The sequence below is a fragment of the Eumetopias jubatus genome, unplaced genomic scaffold (genome assembly GCF_037043125.1).
Source record: "Eumetopias jubatus isolate StellerSeaLion01/CBP00866 unplaced genomic scaffold, mEumJub1_p1.0 scaffold_3, whole genome shotgun sequence".
Lineage (NCBI taxonomy): Eukaryota > Metazoa > Chordata > Mammalia > Carnivora > Otariidae > Eumetopias > Eumetopias jubatus.
In genome coordinates this window covers 88,611,960-88,634,559 of record NW_028274809.1, presented here as the reverse complement: position 1 = coordinate 88,634,559, position 22,600 = coordinate 88,611,960, and the positions used below count along the sequence as shown (strand labels likewise).

At 34.3% G+C, this 22,600-nt stretch overlaps 1 protein-coding gene and 1 pseudogene across 2 annotated transcripts in view; one reads left to right on the top strand and one right to left on the bottom strand.

Annotated features, from left to right (window-relative positions):
- LRP1B (LDL receptor related protein 1B) overlaps positions 1–22,600 on the bottom strand; it is a 1,880,289-nt gene that overhangs the window by 385,787 nt on the left and 1,471,902 nt on the right. The window lies entirely within an intron of this gene.
- LOC114207247 (peptidyl-prolyl cis-trans isomerase A pseudogene) lies at positions 18,795–19,260 on the top strand (annotated as a pseudogene).

The window sequence follows — 22,600 nt, the reverse complement described above, 5'->3', positions numbered from 1 at the left end:
AATACTGACAATACCAAATATCGGTGACAATGTGAAGCAACAAGAATTCTCATTCACTACTGGTGGAAATGCAAAATGGTACACTCAGCAGTTTTGGAAGACAGTTTGGCAATGTCTTACAAAATTGGTCATACTCTCACTATATGATTGAGCAAATGCACTCCTTGTTATTTACCCAAAGGAGGTGAAAACTTATATGCACACAAAAACCTGCACATGGATATCTATAGGAGCTTTTTTCACAATTGCCAAAAGGTAGAAGCAAACACAATATCCTTCACTTGGTGAATGGATAAACTGTGGTACATCCAGACAATGGAATATTTTTCAGTGCTAAAAAGCAATGAACAAGCCATGAAAAAACATGAGAAACCGTAACTACATATTACTACATGAAAGAAGTCAATCTGCAAAGACTATATATTGTATAATTCCAACTATATGATATTCTAGAAAGGGGAAACTGTGAAAATGGTAAAAATATCAGCCACTTCCAGAGGTTAAAGGGGAGGATAGATAAGCAGGTAGAGCACAGATGATCTTTAGGGCATTGAATCTATTCTACATGGTACTACAGTGGTGGGTAAATGTCATTAAACATTTGTTGAAACCCACAGAATGATTAACACCAAGAGTGACCCTAATGTGAACTGCAGACATTGGGTGATAGTCATGTGTCAATTTTACTGACTGCAATGAATGTACCAATCAGGTGTGAGATGCTGATAGTAGGGGATATAGAGGAATTCTTTGTACTTTCCACTTAATTTGTAGTAAACCTAAAACTGCTCAAAAAATAAAGTCTATTTAAATAAAGATATGAACACATTTTTTAGAGTAGTAGAGAACATTTTAAAGTTTATTACAAATATAGGAATGCCTTTTTAAGGCTGATGTAAAAACCAGAACCCAAAAGAAATGATTAGCAAACTTGAGTACATAAATATTTAAAACTTCTGCTATGAAAAAAGTAAAGAGATAATTAAAAGATATACTTAGGAAAACATGTGTTAAAAATTTTACAAAAGATTAATATATAAAGCATATCAAATATTTCTCATAAATCAATAAGGAAACTATGAAAACCACAATTTAAAATAAGCTAACGTTGGGGTGCCTGGGTGGCTCAGTCGTTAAGCATCTGCCTTCAGCTCAGGTCATGATCCCAGGGTCCTGGGATCGAGCCCCATGTCTGGCTCCCTGCTCAGTGGGAAGCCTGCTTCTCCCTCTCCCACTCCCCTCACTTTTGTTCCCTCTCTTGCTGTCTCTCTCTCTGTCAAATAAATAAATAAAATATTTTTAAAAATTAAATAAAATAGGCTAACGTATGCATATCATTCTTGACCAAGTTTCTACTTTTAAGCTGCTCTGGTGCAGCATCTGAAGAACACCCAAATACACAGATGCACAATACAGTGTGAAACTAGACTGTCTCTAGAGCCTCTTAAGGGGCTCAATGGATCCCACCACTCTTTGAAAAAAGTGCAAGGAGTCCCTGCTGCCAACCAGGAGTATAGATATGAAAATTGGAGTTCCAGAAGCTTTTTGGGTCAAAGGTGCTTCAATAATAAAACTTAAAATGTGACATTGGCTAAGTGAAGACAATCAAGTTATGGTGACAAAAACTCAAATATTACAGGAAAACATTTACCAATTTAAGTAATTATAGATATAGGAAATAAACCACGTGATAAACACAGCTCTAGATGAAGGGGAAATTTTTCATGAAGTTGACATGATGAGATGTTCTTTGCCACTTTCAACAAAGTTCTACAAGATAAATATGAAATTAGACTGAAGGTAGATGGCAAACAGGTGGAAAGAAAAACAACTTTGATAAAGTAAGCTTTTATCACCTGAGGTCTAAAATTCAAATTAACTGAGAGACACATTTTTGTGCCTCTCAGGGATGAGAGGGCCGAGGTGAAGTTTTAAGCAATGGAAACAAAGCATCACCTTAACAACATAGAAAGCAAAGGCACCAGTCATTTATAAGCACTTTTCAAGTTCTATCTAAAACAGTGAGACCCAAGCCACTAATAAAGGTCAGATAAAGTGTAACATTCACAACCAAGTATACTCTTCACATAATATCAAGGTGAGGGGATGGGGTTTGAGAGAGGGGTTGAGAGAGATAGATACTGAGGGAGAGAGAGAGGGAGAAAGAGGGAGAGAAGTAGAACACAGGCGACAATAACATATAAGACTTCAGGCTTAAAAATTATGCCTATCCAAACTCTTTGGCTATACTTACTCATATAATAAATCTCCAAATTTGCAAAAGTTCAAAAATTTAATAAAATTTTTTGTTGGCAATTGTAAGGGAAATTGGTCTTATTCTCATACTATTTATATTGTTAATTAGTACAGCTATATTGTATATGCCCTCTGACTCAAAAATTCTATTTGTAGGAATTTATACCACAATAACACCATTACAGGAACAGAAAGACTTGTGTATACAAATGTCAAGTGCTACATTGTTTTGTAGAAAGCATTCTAAGTGGCCTAAGGTTCATGTACAAAAATTTTAACTAAATTATGGCACATTCTTAAAAGTGGAATACTATGTAATTGTCTAAATAATGAGACAGACCACAGATACTGATATAAAACAAAATTTCATAGCGTCCTCATTTTATTTTGTTTTGTTTTTTGTTTTTTTAAAGATTGCTTTACTTATTTGAGAGAGAGAGAGAGATTGAGCGAGAGCGAGTGGGGAGAGGTGCAGAGGGAGAGGTAGAGGAGAGAAAATCTCAAGTAGACTCCCCACTGAGCATGGGTCCCAATGTGGGACTCCATCTCACGCCCCTGAGATCATGATCTGAGCCAAAATCAAGAGTAAGGTGCTTATCCAACTGAGCCACCCAGGTGCCCCAAGCATCTTTAGTTTACAAAAGCATCTTAAGGACTACATAAACACATACGTACATATTTTTCTATGCAGAAAAACTACATACCACATTACTTCTCTGAAATGGGATTGGGGCTTACTTCAAATCCTTTGAGAATTGGATTTTGTTTTTACAATTAATAGCTTTACATAACAGAAACTCAGCAAATATAAAGGAAAAAAAACACTGGCAGCATTAAAACTTTTCTTCAGCAAAAACAAAAACAAAAAAATCATAATAGGAAATGTGGCAAGGACAGCAAAGAAATAGGGATGATTTCAACACAGCAGTTAACAGCATAGTCAGACTCAGGAAGCAGGTTGGATGGGACATCCATTTTCCTGGTAACTTGACTGATATGGATAGAATTCAATTAAGAGCAGCTACTAAAATAGACCAATAGTTCTCAAAGTGTGGTCCATGGATCGGCAGCATCAGCATTAACTGGGACTCTGTAATAAATGGAAATCCTCAGGCCTTACCCTAAGTCTACTTAATTAAAAACTTTGAAATGTGTGTCCAACAATCTCAGTTTTAACATGTCCTCTAGGAAATTCTGGTGCATGATAAAGTTTGTAAACCATTATTGGGGAACATAATGATTAAGAATAAAGAATTTGACTTCTAGTTTCAGCCCCAATATATAAAGAGCTTGAAAGATATTGCTTGCTTCTGTACAATAAGAGCTGAACAAACTAAAAATGAACCACTTCTCTTGTACCAGTCAGAAAACAGAGATCACAGGGCAAGCCATTATGCTGAAATCTGGAAAAAAGAAGGAAAATACAGATAAGCACAGCTGAGCTCAGATTACCAGGAGCATAAGCCACAGGAACCATAAACTGGTAGGAGCCCTTAAAAGTAACTTTGATGAATTATTGGAGTTGAGATGTAGTTTAGAGTAAGAGTGAGAAACTCCTGCAAACTGCAGTCTTGAGGGGTATCCACACTTCTGTGGGTTTTATTGCTGGGAACCCTTGCACATTCTCATGATAAAGGACCAAGAAAATCCCTCATATTTCTGGTAGTGGTGGTGGTAGGGGTGAAGAGAAGTAACCATTTAAAATATGCTCAGAGAATCCTCAATTATAAAGACTCATTAAAAAAATAAAAAAGACTCATTCATCAAAAGAGTTTTTTAGAGCCTTAACCAATGTGGGGAAAGAGAAATTACCCAACTCTTTCTCTTCTAGCCTTCCTGTCTCACCTAAGGTGGGGTGGGGAAGCTGAAGAACCTTTGTGAGGGTCACAGCTCAGGGACAGAGACCCACAAAAGACTAAAACAGAACCACAGGGTTATACAATGCTGGCCTTTGGCTAAACTTCACAATTACATCAGTGGAGCTCCAGTATAATAACAGTGGATTATATTTGAAAGAGCTGTCAATCCTAGACTTTGTTTAAGAAAGAGTTGTTAGGGGAAGCTGAAGAAAACAGATGAGAAAAAAACAAGGACACTAGAGCAAACTGAAGCCTCAGACACCTAAAGCTACAGCAAACAATGCACACAGCTTGACTTCTTACCAAATTAATGAAACCTCATGCTAAAAGCCTATTCAGCTCAGTTCCCATTACCTGATACACGATGTCCAGCTTTCAATAAAAATTTGCAAGGCACACTAAAAGGCAAGGAAAAAACACAGTCTGAAGAAACAGAGCATGCATCAAAACCAGAATAAGATATGGCAGAGATTTCAGAATCATCAGATTGGGAACTTCTAATAATAATAATAATTAATAAGTTATGAGCTCTAATAAAAAATATACAACATTCAAGAACAGATGGGTAATGCAAGCTGAAACATAGAAACTGTAAGAATAAAAAATAAATATAGAAATAAAAATACTGGAATGGAAATAAAGACTTCTTCTGATGGGTTCATCAATAGACTAGCTATATCTGAGAAAAGAATCACTGAGCTAGAGGACATGTCATTAGAAACTTCCCAAGCTAAAATGCAAATATTAAAAAATCCAAACTCAATAGAATATTCAATAACTGTGAGACAATTTTAAATGGTATAATAAACACATTAGAGAATAAATGAGAATAAAAAGATAACAGAAGAAATACTTGAAATAATAATGGTGTGAATTTTCCAAAATTAATGAAAGACACAAAACCATAGTTCCTGGAAACTCAGAGAACACTAAGCAGAATAAATACTGTAAAATCTATACTTAGGCTTATCATATTCAAACTGCAGAAAACCAAACACAAAGCGAAAACCTTAAAAGTGGCAAGAGGAAAAAAAATTCTTATCTAAACAGGAAGAAGGAAAACAATTATATTAAACTTTAAACTTAATTAGAAACTATGCAAGAAAAAAGAGAGTGGTGTGAAATATTTAATATTTTAAAAGAAAGAAAAAAGCCCCACACCAGATAGAATTCTATATCTGGTGAAATTATTTTTCAAAGGTAAAGGAAAAATAGACTTTCAAATAGACAAAAGAGGTGAGAATTCATTGACTGTAGAACTTTCCTGAAAAAATATTAAAAGAAGTTCTTCTGGAAGAAGAAAAATCATATAGGCCAGAAACTTAAATCTGTACAACAAACAAGAAGAATCATACATAGAATAAATGAAGGCAAAATAAAATCTTTCATTTTACTTATACTTTACTGAGATAATAAATAACTTATTTTTCAAAATAATAGCAATGCTTTGGGTAATTACAGCATATGGATAAGTGAAACAATGACAGCAATGCTTTAAGATATGTGAGGCAAGAATTGGAATAACTCTTTTATAAGGCCTTGCACTATACCAATGAGGCAGTATAGTGTATTTGAGAGTAGACTTAGATTGGTCGTAAAGATATATTGCACTCCTTAATGTTTATTAACATTAAGGATAAGCATAAGCATATAACAACAGAGGATCAAAAACACAGGCAAAAACTGAGAGAGCCATAAGGAGAAATAGACAAATCCACTATTTTTTTAAATTTTAATTCAATTAATTAACATATAATATATTATTGGTTTCAGAGCTACAGGTGAGTGATTCATCAGTCGTATATAATACTCAGTGCTTATTACATCACATGCCCTCCTTAATGTCCACCACCCAGTTACCCCATCCCTCCACTCCTCTCCCCTCCAGCAACCCTCAGTTTGTTTCCTATGATTAAGGGTCTCTTATGGTTTGTCTCCCTTTCTGGTTTTGTCTTGTTTTATTTTTTCCTCTCTTCCCCTATGATCTTCTGTTTTGTTTCTTAAATTCCACATATCAGTGAGATCATATGATAAATGTCTTTCTCTGACTTTTTTCGCTTAGATTAACACCTTCTAGTTCTATTCACATTGTTGCAAATGACAAGATTTCAATTTTTATGGCTGCCCCTCTTCCCTCTTGTGCTCTCTATCTCTCATTCTCTCTCTGTCAAATAAATAAAAAAAAAAAATTATGGCTGCATAATTTTCCAGTGTGTGTGTGTGTGTGTGTGTGTGTGTGTGTGTGTGTGTGTGTATAAATATATATACCACCTCTCTATCCATTCATCTATTGATGGACATCTGGTCTCTTAACATAGTTTGGCTCTTGTGAACATTGTTGCTATAAACATTGGGGTGCAGGTGCCCTTTCAGATCATTACATTTGTATCTTTGTGGTAAATATCCAGTAGTGCAATTGCTAGGTCGTAGGGTAGCTCTATTGTCAACTTTTTGAGGAACCTACATACTGTTTTCCAGAGTGGCTGCATCAGCTTGCATTCCCACCAAAAGTGTAGGAGGGTCCCCCTTTCTCTGTATCCTTGCCAACATCTGTTGTTTCCTGACTTGTTAATTTTAGCCATTCTGACAGGTGTGAGGTGGTATCTCATTGTTGTTTTGATTTGTATTTCCCTGATGCCAACCAATGTTGAGCATTTTTTTTCATGTGCCTGTTGGCCATTTGGATGTTCTTCTTTGGAGAAATGTCTGTTCACGTCTTCTGCCCATTTCTTGATTTGGTTATTTGTTCTTTGGGTGTTGAGTTTGATAAGTTCTTTATAGATTTTGGATATTAGTCCAAATACATTTTCTCAACTCACATGGAATATTTACTAATAAAGACCGTTATGGACCATAAAACACCCTTAAACAAATTTAAAAGAATAGAAGTCATACAGAGTACATTGTCAGACCACAATGGGATTAAACTAGAAATCAATACTTGGAAAATCCCAAAATATTTGGAGATTATGAACATGCTACTAAATAACATGCATGTCAAAAAAGATTCAAGAGAAATTTTAAAATATTTGCATTAACTAAAATTTAAAATACAATAATAACAAGCGCAAAATCTGTGTTTATAGGGAAATTTGCTGCATTAAATACATATATTAGAAAAAAAGAGAAAGACCTATCAATAATCTAAGCTTCCATTTGAGGAATCTAGAAAAGGAAGAACTATTTATGCCCAAAGCAAAAGAGAAAAATAGCAAAAATTTAGAGCATAAACAAATAAAATTAAACAGGAAAACAATAAAGTCTACAAAATCAAAGCTGATTCTTTGAAAAGATAAATAAAATTCATAAACTTCTAGCAGGTTTACTTAAAAACAAGAAAACACAAATTATTAATATGAGAAATGAGAGAAGCCATTACTACTGTTGCCATGGACACTGAAAAGATAATAAATGAATATTATGAACAAATGAATATCTATGCCCCCAAATTTGATAATTTAGGTGAAATGGAACAATTCCTTGAAAGATACAAACTGCCAAAACTCACATGAGGAAAAAATCAATAAATCTACTAAATGAGATGCATTAGCAAAAATCTTTGAAAAAAGAAAGCACCAGACCCAGATGGTTTCACTAGTGAATTCAACTAAATATTAAAAAAAACAAAATTATACCAATTCTCTACAATCTCTTCCAGAAAATAGATGCAGAAGGAATACTACTCATAACCTATTCTATGAAGCCAATGTGACCTTAACACCAAAACTGGATAAAGTCTTACAAGAAAAAAAAAAAATACTGCAGGGGTGCCTGAGTGGTTCAGTTGGTTAAGTGTCCAACTCTTGGTTTTGTCTCAGGTTATGATCTCAGAGTTGTGAGATCGACCCCCACCACGGGCTCCATGCTGAATGTAAAACTTGCTTATGCTGCAGCTGTATATTCCTTGTGAATGCAGCTGTAAAAATCCTCAACAAAATATTAGCAAATCAAATACAACAACGTATAAAAGGAATTACACACTACAACCAAATGAGATTTACCACTGGCATGCAAGAATGGTTCAACATTTTAAAATCAACTAATGCAGCCCACTACATCAACTGACTAAAGAAAAAAAAATCATCTGATCACATCTATTGGTGCAGAAAAAGCATTTGATGAAATCTGAAGCTCATTCATGATAAAAAGTCTCTCCAAACCAGAACTAGAGAATTCCTCAACTTGATAAAGCACATCCTCAATAAACCTACAGCTAACATAAAAAATTCTCCCATGTAGGTATTCCTAGTAATTTATATGAATACCCCCTCAAGAAAAGGGAGCAAACTCCTCAGTTTTTAGGCTAGACTGTCCAGGAATGTAGATGATGCAAAGGAGGAAAAAAATAGTGATTTTACAGTAGAGAAACCTGAGAAACATTACCTAGGTCAAGTAATCAAGGAAAATATTATCAGTCATAACTCATCTTGATAGTATATATATGTTTGATATGATGTAATTATAATGACTTTACATCTGTAGTCTTCTTTTGCATTACAAGTAACTTTAGTCTTATCATAAGAAAAAGAAATCAGACAAATCCCATTGAGGGACATTCTACAAAATACCTGATCGGTATCCCTCAAAACCATCTAGGTCATCAAAAACAAGGTAAGTTTGAGAAACTGCTACAGCCAAGAAAAGTCCAAAGAAATAAGACAGTTAAATGTAATGCAGTATATCCCAAATGGGATCCTGCAACAAGAATATTAAAAAGTACATTAAATAAAAACTACAGAAATCTAAGCAAACTGTATACAGGTTAAAAATAATGTATCAATATGGTTCATTAATTATAACAAATATCTCATATATCAGTAATAAGGGAAACTGGGTATAGGATATATGAGAACTCCCTTACCATCATCTCAATTTTTCAGTAAACCTAAAAGTGTTATAAAAAATATGTTATGTTAAAGAAAGGGTGAAAGATCAATTTTGAGTTCTAGTTTATAATTTCCCATTTGAGACTATAAGTTACTTCATTTCTTGGAGCCTCGATTTTCTTCAGAAGATATATTTTACAGAGTTACTGTGTAGATTAAATGCTATGTGGAGCTTTTACTAGAATGCCCGGCACATGATAAAAACACAAAAGAAAGATAATTATTACTATAGCCCAAAAGAATAATATATGGGTCATCTAGGGCTTCTTATAAATAGAATTTTGTGATGCACTTGGTATAAGAGCAATTTCACTGCATTGGGGCTCCGATTTTAAAACATTCTTTATTACATTATTGTTATTATTATTATTCATTGAGTATCCACTTTTATTTTGGTGTAACTTAGATACAAATTACAATTCCGTTATTTGGATTTGGGTTGTAATAACTTTAGAGCTGAGGTAATTGAATTTCACTATAAAGACACTCTCAGCAGTAAATTTTTCCATTGGCTAGAATGGCACACTTGCCCATGTGTAGTCTGAGTCTTATAACATATATTAGATATTCTATTCTATAGCCTTTATTATAATAGATGGAAACTATTGGACAAGTTACTAGTCATGATGAAGAATATGGTGAAAATAATTAAAGAAAGATGAGTTTCATATTTTGTTGCCTGGGATATATATATATATATATTTTATATTTTATATATTTTATATTTAATCATATATATATATGAAATAAACAGTTAGAAAACAGTTAAGACACCTAATTAGTAATTTAGTAGGATTCACTCCTGTATCTGATCATGAAATGACATGTTGAATGCCATATATCTGGCAAAACTTAATCAATCTTCTCCCTGAATCTATTTTAGGCAATTCTCAGTAATCTACACTATCTTCTCAGCCTGGCCATTTATCCGGGGTATTGAAAGCATAAATAAATTTCCAGTTCACAAGTATTTTAAACAAAACTGAGATCAATGTAGACCCACTGTTAGAAGCAACAACCTCTGGCAGCCAATATTCTGCAAATAACTGGTTCTGAGCTGAGATTATTGCAGCCAATATATTAGAAGAAACTAGGAGCTTTTTGAGCCACTATTTGAAAAATAGTCTTTCACAATCAAGAAATTTGCTCTAGATTGCACCTGCAAAAATCGATATTGATTCTTGTATAAAGCTTCTTGAACCCTTAGCATGGAAGAATCAATGTCTTTGGCTGATTATGTATAGTAGCATGGCACACAATATACAGTTAATTCAATAATAAGCATTAATTCCAGGTCAGCAGACATTCATCAGCTAATGCTCTCATAAAAACAGTTCTCAGATGTGCTGCATAAAGCATGCCCAAAATAATTTGAGGGTCACTGTTGGAAATAAAAAAATACAATTTCCATTATATTTTTCCTTTATAGATAGAAAATATATTCATGTATTTAATTACTCATTATAGATGCATTAGTGTTTTCTATATTCAATTCATGTTGTAAGGTAATAAAGCCACAATATAAATCCCAACGCCTATTCTTTAGGTGCCATGATATATATGTTATATAATATAGTGTTATATATAATGTTATATATGTAGTGTTTACATATGTAGTGTTATATATATATATTACCATATATAGTATATGTATACCAATCACTGTATTGTGCCTACTTCTTTTGAAATATACCACATTCTCCTCCATTATTTATAATAATGCTCTTATACACAAAATTGTCTAAAGAAAGTCAAGGTAACCAGAAATATCATTATAAATATGTGTTCAATTAGAAATAACTGCTATACTAAAATAAACAACATTGTACATTATTTGTCTAATGAGATTCAGTTTAAGAAGCTAAAGTTCGTTGAAGTCTGGGAAATAAATGCATTAGCCACAAACACAGCCTACTTCTCCTCAACATTCTGGAAGAAAAGCATTTTACTAATTTGGTGGAAAAGACTCAACATGACTGTGATATTGCTTGCTGAAGTCTAAAGCCATTTGGTTGAGAAGATAGTCCAAGGAATGAACAGAACCAAAAGTCTTGTGGAAAAATAAAACTCAACTTTGGATCTGGCTCACAAACAGCTTATTTTATTTACTAATGACTTTGGATTAAAGAGTGAAATGTTCCTCAGAAACAATTACAAAGTTACAGAATTCCTACCCAATTTAGAGACACAAAATAGATATGAGAGTGACCAGAGATCATCCTAGGAGCAGAACTGATGTTAATTAATTTTGTAGCCAATGTCATTGAGGATCTAAGAACAGATACAAAGAAATGATGCTCCGGAAAGAAAGGGGGAATAAATTGCTGTTAACCACAAGATGGATGAATGTCCCTGCCTGAAATGAGATCTTTAACTTTGTGGTTTATCTTCCACCCCTCATGCCTCTGTCAACATAAATGGTAATTTCAGTAACTCTAAGTCTCCTTCAATGGCCCACATCAAGAGTAGGTTTGGGGAGTATGCAACTTCTGATTCTGCACTTGAATATGAATAGAGGTTTTTCTTCAGATCTTTCTATACATAAGAGGGTAATGTAAGCTGTTAAACAAGCCAAATTGCTTTCAAGCTATATCTTTGGTCCAAAAGCAATTCTGCTTCTGCATGCAAGTTATTTTTGAATTCAAATTCCTTCCTCAATTTGTTGTCTATCATTTCACGCCTCTTGATCAATGGGAACCTGGTGCGGATTGGACAACATGCACCACTGCTATAGACCTTCCTGGACACCAGCACCTGCTCTGGCCTCACAGACCTTGTTTTACTATCTCTCCTTCACCCTTCATCTGCTGGCATGGCTCAGTAGGTGTTTTATCAAATTGTAAATTCCAGCAACACTTTGACACTGGCACCCTCAAAAAATCCAATTAAAGAAATATATCAATCTAAGATCCAGTAAAAGTTGACCATACTGAAAAAGTGGGTTACAAAAATCCTCTAACACCTACCTTCTAAAATTAATTCTCATTTATGATCAAAACATGAGCACTTGGCATTACTCTTCTAGAAAAGAAGTCATAGGTACAACCACAGACACCTGCATCATATGTACAATGATGTAATTCGAGCATGAGTTTATAATTTTAGAAGATTTCAAAAGTTTGCCATGCATTGTAATGACATTATCTCAGAGTTGGTAGGGAATCTTCCTGAATGTCTTTTTTTTTTTCAATTTATTTTTTTATTATGTTATGTTAATCACCATACATTACATCATAAGTTTTTGATGTAGTGTTCCATGATTCATTGTTTGCATATAACACCCAGTGCTCCATTCAGTACTTGCCCTCTTTAATACCCAGCACCAGGCTAACCCATTCCCCTAGCCCCCTCCCCTCTAAAACCTCCCTGAATGTCTTAAAGACAGTTTTTTTTCTGTCACTTTGTTTTTTTATTGTGTATCAAGTTCTAATATAAATAAAACAAAACTCTGACTATAAAATAAGTCATATTAATTCTCTGTAAAGCACTGTGATAAGGCTAGTGGTTATAAGCATGGGCTAACATTCCTGGAGGAACATGTTCTAACTCACTTTATGGTCACAACCACTATGTAAGTAGGTGGAACTCTTATCCCCAATTTAAAGATGAGGAGCCATAGACAGGTTAGGTAACTCAATGGTAAAGTGGAATTTAACCCCCATGAATTTATATTTTTACACTTTATATTTTATACTTTATATTTTGTGTAAAATTGTACTATATCCTTTGAACAGGCACTCAGAATCTAAATATTTTCCCCAATAAGGAAAAAAAAAATCTTAAGATTTCTCTTGACCATTCCTTATTGTTGTCTAAAGAAGTCTTAGAAGAAAATATTACAAATTGCCACTTCAATAATTACTTATTAAAAAATAATAATCATTTTTTATCTTGGCCATGGTGGAACATTCTTGAGACACTGCAGGATCCTAAAGCATCTTTCTCCAGCCCTTCTGCTGTAGTACATATCCTGGGCTCACTGTGCATAAATAAATTATGCTGGTTCAGTTAAACAGCAGTGACAGATCATGAGCTTCATTTTGATGGCAGATTTGAAATAAGATGCTTTCTTATTTCAGTAAGCACAGTGCTTACTGCATTCTTAAATTTATACAGGGTGACACACTGAGCTATAGTAATTCTAAAAGTGGTATGTCAGTTCCACTTTCTTTCATTCTAGGAAACAGAGTAATCTTCCTAAAACAAGGTCAGATTATTTCATACTACCACAAACCCTACAGAAGCTTCCAATTTTACTTAGAATAAATCCAAAGCCCTTTCTATGGTGGCAAGATCCAGGATGGTGTGGCCTCCAATCACAATTCTGACCTAATCAACTCTTATTTCCCCTGTTCTCTCTCCAGCTATGCCTGCTTTCTTGCTTTTTCTTGATTTATCAAGCTTTCTTCTATCTCAAGGCCTTTATACTTGCTGTCCCTCTCTCTGGAACACCCATTCCTCAGCTCTCCTCATACCCTAGAGTTTTCTGCTCAAATGTTACATCCTTCAAGAACACTCCACTGATCACTCTCTTTAAAATAGCACCATTTACTTCTATATAGACCGTTCCTTTGTCCCGTTTCTTTTGCTTCAAAAATTTTGTAACTATTTGATGAATATATTTAATTCATTTTATTATCTGTCTCCTGCACTATAAAGTGAGCTCCAAAAAAGCAGGAAGTTATGCACTGCTTTCCTCCCAGGTCCCGTAAGAGAGAGTGACACATTATAGGCATTTACTAAGTATTTGTTGTATGAATAAATAAAATAATGAATTAATGAAAAAAAAAACTGTTCTGCATATTTCCTAAAACATTATCTTTAATTTCTTTTGACCATGACTAATCAGCCACGTGTTATGGATAGAACTTGTGTTGGATGCTACTCCTTTTGTTAATGCAATATATAAATATATAGTCATGCATCCTCACTCATCAAGGCCTTTTTAATGTGAAACTTGAACCATTCAAGAGGCTTTGTGTAAAATCCCACAGAAAAGACAAAATTATAATTTGTAATCTATGCTATCCACAAATTGCAGTGCTCAAATGGATATTAAAACTCTGTAATCTAAGTAGCAAAGACTTTTGCAGATGACTGTTCTTTTTATGAAATTTAAATCTTCGAACAATGACTGATAGTACAGAGGGAAATTAGCCTTCCCAAGATTTCACAAGTTCATCAAAAGCTTTATTCCTTAATGAGCAATGGCAATGAAAAAAAGTTCTTCTTGTGGCAGAAGTCTAAAGACATTTTTTAGAATAAAATGTTTTATTCTTAGGTGTCTGTATGATTCCCTTTAAAAGCGAATAAAACCCTTTCAATATCTGATTGTCAAAGGATGAGCTCATCAGAATAAAACTTTTCTAAGATTTTCCAAAATAACCATTAAATTCTAGTAACTTCTATGGTAAATGCAACAGCTGGACCTGGTGACATTATGATGATTTTATTCTCTCACTCTCTCAAAATATTTTAGGGATCACAAAAAATTATTCTTAAAGTCCTTGTCCATGTCCTCAGTTTTACTAGATTATAAGGGCAGGGACCTTCAGTGTCCTGCTCTGCATTGAATCTCCAGCACAAACATGGTGCCTATGTGAAGTTATGGGTAAAATATTAATATGTCTTTACTTCCTTGTAAGTGATCTTTCTTTTTGTCAAAGGCATACATAGATTTGGCAATGTGGATATAGTTAGAGTGTATTATGCTAAGCAAAATAAGTCAGTCAGAGAAAGACAAATACCATGATCTCACTCATATGTGGAATTTAAGAAACAAAACAGATGAACATATGGGAACGAACAAACAAACAAACAGAGAGGCAAACCAGGAGACAGACTTTTAACCAGAGAAAAAACTGAGGGGTGCTGGAAGGGAGGTGGGTGGGAATAAGTTAACTAGGTGATGGGTATTATGGAGGGCACTTGTGATGAGCACTGGGTGTTGTAAGTGATGAATCACTATATTTTACACCTGAAACTAATATTGTATTGTATGTTAACGAGAATTTCAATAAAAACTTGAAAAAAATACAGTTTTTTCTTAAGTAAATACAATAAGAAAGGAACTAATGCTTAGTTTTTATTTTTAAAAATAGATGTTGAAGTTTACATTAAAAATCAAACAGGCATAGAGGGAAGACCATGGGAAGACACAAGAAGATGGCCATCTACAGCCGAGGAGAGAGGCCTGGAGCAGCCACCGCCTTCCCTCACAGCCCTTGGAAGGAGCCCACCTTGCTATCAACACCTTGCTCTTAGACTTCCAGCCTCCAGAACTGTGAGACAACAAATTTCTGTTGTTTAAGCCTCCCGATTTGCAGTCCTTTGTTTTGGCAGCCCTAACCAATAAAATATTTTTGAATAAGGTGAAGAATAAAATAATAATAATAATAATAATAATATTTCTAAAAGTCAAACCTAAAAAATTAGATAAACTACATTTATTTAAAAAAAATCAAGAATCAAGGACAATGTAGCAAATTAACTTTATGTCAGAAGAATAGATTTGGAAGATAATTAAAAGTAGATTAGCTAAACTCCCTAGACGACCTAATAAATGTTGTTGATTCTAGCAAAAGAGATGTGTGATCTAGACTTTCATAGAGGTTTCTGGAACCAGAGATAAGGTCTGTCCATCTGGATGGACCAGAAAGTCAGCACTGAGAATCTCCTCAACTCATTTCCTTTGTCACTTCTGGTCAGTATCAAAGAGCAATTTGAATGCAGGGCTAACACCTACAGACCTCTTGCCATCCAATGTTGCCTGTACTGAATAGCAACTTCAACTGTTCAACTAATCCTACTACTGACTGGTGTCCACGCATCCTCCAGAGAAGTGGAATGTGTACCCTGAGATCTTGGTGAGTCCCATCTGAACTGCCCACATGGGCATCTAACTTCAATGTCCCAAGACACTTCTAGGTTAAGAAAGATGGGGTCCTGGATGATCGTGAGGATTGTGTTAATGTGGAAAAGAAACCTGAATCTTCAGTATCTGGTAAGACCAGAGAGCAAGAGAGTCTACCACCAGTATATCTCACATGAAGAAGGGACTAAAAGTATTTCTTGAATATTCAGGGCATATTTCCTTTTTGTGACATTTAACTCACAATTCTTATACACAAGTTGGTATATATATATATATATATATAACATTTTTATTTTATATTCCATCTTGTAAAAATGTTTTAAGGTGGCTGTTAACAACTGTGTTTTATGTTGACTAAATATGTATATATATATAGTGTTATCTACCTTAATTAAGCAAAAAGGATAAATATAATTTTTAGACTTAAATTAAGCCTGTAAAACAGTTGGATTTTACAATTCTGAATATAAAATAAATAAAACTATGCCTTTTTTCCCGAGTAGAGGAAAAAAAATATATACAGTATGTCCTAACTTTCCTATATATTGGCATTATAATTAGATAATATCACAAAATTTTCCTCTCCAAACATTTTTTTTTTTTTTTCTTAATACCTGGTGCCACTAAGGTGGCCAAATCACAAAAACTACTCTTTGGCTCTGCTTCATCGTTCATATCCTCCATCAATCAAAAAACATATATTGACCACCTCTTTTTCATAAGGCACTAGGAGAGATGTGGAAGAAATTCCGCTTTGAAGAAGAGAATAAACATGTTGTATAAAAGTTGTTTTTATTATTTTAATATATAATGCTTAAATGATAGAATAAGAAAGTAATCTGATTGTTGGCAGTTACTGCATTATTTATGACTGCCGTTAAAATGTGAATTTAAAAAATACAATGGCAGGCTGGGCGCCTGGGTGGCTCAGTTGGTTAAGCGACTGCCTTCGGCTCAGGTCATGATCCTGGAGTCCCGGGATCAAGTCCCACATCGGGCTCCCTGCTCGGCGGGGAGTCTGCTTCTCCCTCTGACCCTCTTCCCTCTTGTGCTCTCTATCTCTCATTCTCTCTCTCTAATAAATAAATAAAATCTTTAAAAAAAAAAATACAATGGCAGGCTAATGTGAACAAAGGTAACCTAGTGAGGCCTTAGAAACCCTCCTGCTTGGTTAAAATGAAAAAAGAAAACAATGTGCTTTTATTTTGTGTAAAATCCCAGTATTCCATCTTCTCACGGAGAAATTCATTAAAATCACAATTTTGATACCTACTTGTTAAACCTGAATGTACATGATCACCAATTCAATGCACAATTTTCATAGATACACCACATGCTAGGATATAATACATTGTGTGTCCCATTTTCCTAACCTAGTAAACTCAGAGGTTATGAATCATATCTACTCAATAGTTTAATCTAATATGTCAGAGAAAAATCAGGGAGAAATGTAAGGGGTGGGAGTAGTAGGTATATGCCCAAAATAGTGTTGAACACTTTGTAGACATTTTTTCATATAGCTTATATTTACTAAAGTACATTGGATCTTGGACTTCTCAGCAACTTTCTCTCAGATCCTCCAGTAACTTTTATAAATTTATTTTGCAGCTTTGTTCTTTTTCTCTCTGCATGCTGATTTCCCAGCTGTTTGATCTTCTGCTATTATTTATTTCAAAAGCGTCCAAGCTTAAAGTGATATAACCGGTCACAAAACTGAGTGCCAGGGCACTAATGTACACTCTCGGTTATTTAAGTGGCCAATAACCTTCATTCCCATAAGAGGATACTGATCATATATGAAGGTATAAGAGTTCTGCCATTTTTACTCATCACTTCCTATATTGGACAGATAAATTATTACTATAAAATTATTAAAATAAAAGCCATTATCATGCCTTTGTGCTAACTTTTTGTTTTCAAAAAGACACATAATAGCATTAGTCATTTCATTTTGATCAAACACAGGGCTACACTGCACAAACTGCTCTGATCTAACATATGACCCATGCTCTTTGTCACAATGAATAGGTGTTTGAGTCTTTACGGAGATTGTAAAGCAGCCACCTCAGGATAAGTATTCTTTGTCTTTTCTTTGCTTTCTCATTTGAGTACAAAATTCTTTGGTTTAAAACAAAAAACACTGAAATATTTATGAAGTGCTTCCTGTCTAAGGTGTTAAACATAAAATCTTCCTCATAATTACCTCCTGGATTTCCACTTTTTCTGTACATTTCTTTCTTTCTTCTTTTTTTTTTTTTAATATGCTGGCTATTCTTTTCTTTCTTTTTTTTTAAGATTTTATTTATTTATTTGACAGAGAGCGAGAGACAGTGAGAGAGGGAACACAAGCAGGGGGAGTGGGAGAGGGAGAAGCAGGCTTCCCACGGAGCAGGGAACCCGATGCGGGGCTCGATCCCAGGACTCTGGGATCATGACCCGAGCTGAAGGCAGATGCTTAACGACTGAGCCACCCAGGTGCCCCTCTGTACATTTATTTCTAACAAAAACGTTCTTTGGTATCATTATGACCTCTCCATTGATCCACTTAATATTTTCCCTTTAAGCCAATCATTTCATTTCTAACCGAATAGAAACCAACGTGAATTATTTCCAGAATGCTTCTGTTAGCAACCAAGAAATCTTTGTCTATACTTTCTATTTCATTTGCCTATGTTTAATCAAAGTATCAGGTTATTGGAAACAGCTGGACTGAATATTACTTCTGGAGAAAATCATACCCTCATATACACTGGCTCCCTATACATCCATACTTGGGTTTAATCATTGTGCATAAGCTTAAACATGGAGACAACTCACTTTCAAGTTCCAATTGTAATCTTGAGATGTATGACTTGATTCAGAACTTAGTTACAGGCTTTACAGATGTTACCACCCAGGAGCCACCTGAGACTTCCAGCCATGGTCAACACCACCATGTTGTTCGACATAGTCATGGACAGTGAGCTCTTGGGACAAAGTTCCAAAGACAGCAGAGAACTTTCATGCTCTGAGCACTGGGGAGAAAGGATTTGGTTTTAAAGGTTCCTGCTTTCACAGGATTATTCCAGGATTTCTGTGTCAGGCTGGTGACTTCACATGCCATAATGGCACTAGTGGCAAGTCGATTTCTGGGGAGAAATTTGATGAGAATTTCATCCTGAAGCACATGGATCCTGGCATCTTGTCCATGGCAAATGCTGGACCCACCACAGACAGTTCCCAGTTTTTCCTCTGCACTGACAAGATTGAATGGTAGGATGGCAAGCATGTGGTCTTTGGCAAAGTGAAAGACAACATGAATAGTATGGAAGCAATGGAGAGTTTTGGGTCCAGGAATGGCAAGACCAGCAAGAAGATCACCATTGCTGACTGTGGACAAACCTAATAAATTTGACTTGTGGTTTATCTTAACTACTAGGCCATTCTTTCTATAGCTCAGGAGAGCACCCCTTTACCCCCATCTGCTCAAAATACCCTATAATCTTTGTGCTTTTGCTGCAGTTCTATGGGTTCCATACTTTTCTTATTATTTTCCAAGTCCAGCTGGATTGCAGAGTTGTTAATGGTTATGAAATACTAAACAACAATAACAAAAAAAGAACTTAGTTACTAACCTGAAAAATTGGAAATGATATCTGTCTCTTAGAAATGCAAAATTTTAATTGAAATACCAATGATGGAGGCATAAATTCATCTTTCTCATCTCAGATTCCACCCAGGAAACACATTTTTGGTGAATGCTTAAAACCTGTTTAACATTTCATGATCCCACCCTCAGCACAAAAATCCAACCCAAATCCAGACATCACAGTTGTTTGTTTCTAGAAATCCCACAGCACTGAACTTGATCTTTACTCCAAGCTGATGCTATCAAGAGCCCCCTAACAGAAATCTCCAGGAAAGAATGGAAGCATGGTCACTTCTCTTCTCTACCTGGGTGGCACTGGTACATCTCTGAGGTCAGGTCCATGAGATTAATTCGATTAGCTAGTGATGATGGCTAAAATCATAATAGTAAATCTTATAATAGATTCAAAATATACTGAAGAATTGCATCTTTTTAACAAGGCTATAAAATATAAATATTGATCCTCAAAAAAATTAGATGCCAGCAACACAATCAGAACAAAATAAAACAGATACTGACTTAAACTTATATGGTAAAATTTGAATATGACAGAAAAATTAATACTTCATGATAAAATTAAGATCAGCAATTTGTGACTTGGGAAAATTGATCTTGTTAAAATTAATGGCTACACTTGAAAATGCTTATGTCACAATCTATAGTCTATACAATTGGAATCTGAAAAAACTAAAGAATGAAATTTCCACTACATAATTTACATGCAAACTAATAGATCCCAATAAAATTAATTAATTAAAGTTAAAATAACAGCGAAAAATAATTGTGAACATTTATGAGCACTTGATAGAAAATTAATCAAGGAATTTTTTTTAAATTTTTACATTTGTCAGATTTTTTATTGAATTGTTGGTACACATAAATATGTAGCCAAAATATTTAAGAAGTTAAATGTCAATGTGAAATGTGGAGGGAAAAAAAAAACACAAAAACTGATACTCTATAGAAGCTGTAGAATATAATGGTTAAAAGCTCAAACTCTGATGTAAAATAATTCTGATTCTAAATCTTTGCTCTACCAAATGTGTGACCTTAAGCAATTATTTAACTGTTCTAATCCTCATTTTTTTCAATCCTGTTTTTTTCTTTTGTTTTTAATTTTATTTTATTATGTTATGTTAGTCACCATACCATCATTAGTTTTTGATGTGGTGATCCATGATTAATTGTTTTTGTATAACACCCAGTGCTCCATGCAGTACGTGCCCTCCTTAATACCCATCACCAGGCTAACCCATCCCCACCCCCCTCCCCTCTAAAACCCTCAGTTTGTTTCTGAGTCCATAGTCTCTCATGGTTCATCTCTCCCTCCGATTTCCCCCCCTTCATTTTTCCCTTCCTTCTCCTAATGTCCTCCATGCTATTCCTATGTTCCACAAAGAAGTGAAACCATATGATAATTGACTTTCTCTGCTTGATTTATTTCACTTAGCATAATCTCCTCCAGTCCCATTCATGTTGATGTAAAAGTTGGGTATTCATCCTCAGTTTTTTTCATCTGCAATATGGCAATGATATATTATTGCCCATCTCACATTGTTGTTGTAAATATTAAATGGCATACTAGAGATAAAATGCAGTGTTGCATTGGTTACATAATGAGCTTGCTACTTGGTTAAATGGACTGTTACCATTAGACGTAAAGTTTATTAACTGCCTGTCTTTCCACGTTAAATTTTTTAATATAATCAATCTTTCTTTCTTCTACCCTCTCTAACAAAGGCCTCTTTCTTTCTATATTAACCCTCTCCCAATATTCTTGATTCAAAACTTTCCTACTTTTTTAATGATATTACTCAATCATTTGCCTTAATTCCTGAAACTAGAGAAATGTTGCTCTTATTTTTTTCTACTCACATTATAGTTTCTGTAATACATATTTTATGCTATTTATATCATTTTCAGAGTTTGAATAGATTCAGTCTGTCATCAGGGTCTGCAATATAATAATACCTACTTACTTTATATGATGTTCAAAACTCAATTTTCATAATTCCATCTACCCAAATAGACCAAGAGAGAAAATAAGTATTCCTGTATGCCAGCTCTTTAGATTTTGAAGTTAGTTTTCATGCATTACTTGTTTCTTTTTCCCAGGATAAATCTTGCTAGTTCTCATAGGACAAGCTTTTGAGACTAACCCAATAATCCTACTTTGAAAGTACTTGGGTCTGCGAATATCCTTTAAGAATATGATGAGTGAATTTGAACCCCATAGGTTTTGAGCACTGAGTATAGAGATTACATTTTGCATTAACAAAGTGCTCCTGTTGGTACATCATGTAATAATACTTTTAATTTAGTAGATGGAGAAACTGAAGGTCAGGGAGGTAAATAACTTCTAAGATTACATAAATGGCAAAATCTAGATTCAAAGTCAGATCTCTCTCATGCCAAAGCCCATGTACTTTCTTATATCCAACCGCCTCCTCTATTCCTGGTCCCACTCAACAATAAATACTATTCACATTTAGTGTTAATATTTTTTAATATTAATAAAACATAAACTTCATTACTTTTAATGCTGAAGCACAAAGTAACTATATTTTATAATTTACGTTGCTTAATTCTCTATGTTGTTTATTGTTTGAAACAAAATTAAACGTTTCAGCACCATTCCTGGATATATATATACACATAAATGCAAGTGTGCATGAGCACACATATGAATGTATATAAATATGTGCACGTATCGACGTATGTGAAAGACGTGCATGTATGTATAGATGCATGTGAAAAACATGTGCATAGGTATGTGTGTGTGTTTGTTTTTGAAGTATACAGCCGTACCTATACATATGTACATATGTTTATGTATATATGCATGTTTCTATATATACACCATAAATACATATACATTGAAACATTATTTTCTTGGTGTTTTGATATTTTCTATACAAATGGAGTTATTCCAGTTATCTGCTTTGGATAAATGAAATCTGATATTTTGAATACTAATGGGAAAATGTGTTATAATTAAGTGAAATAATTTTCTAGTTTTTCTTTGCATTTAAATGGAGTGAAAATTCTGAAATTTTAAGTCAAAACATGTTATATTCATTAACAGCTTGCAAAGTTA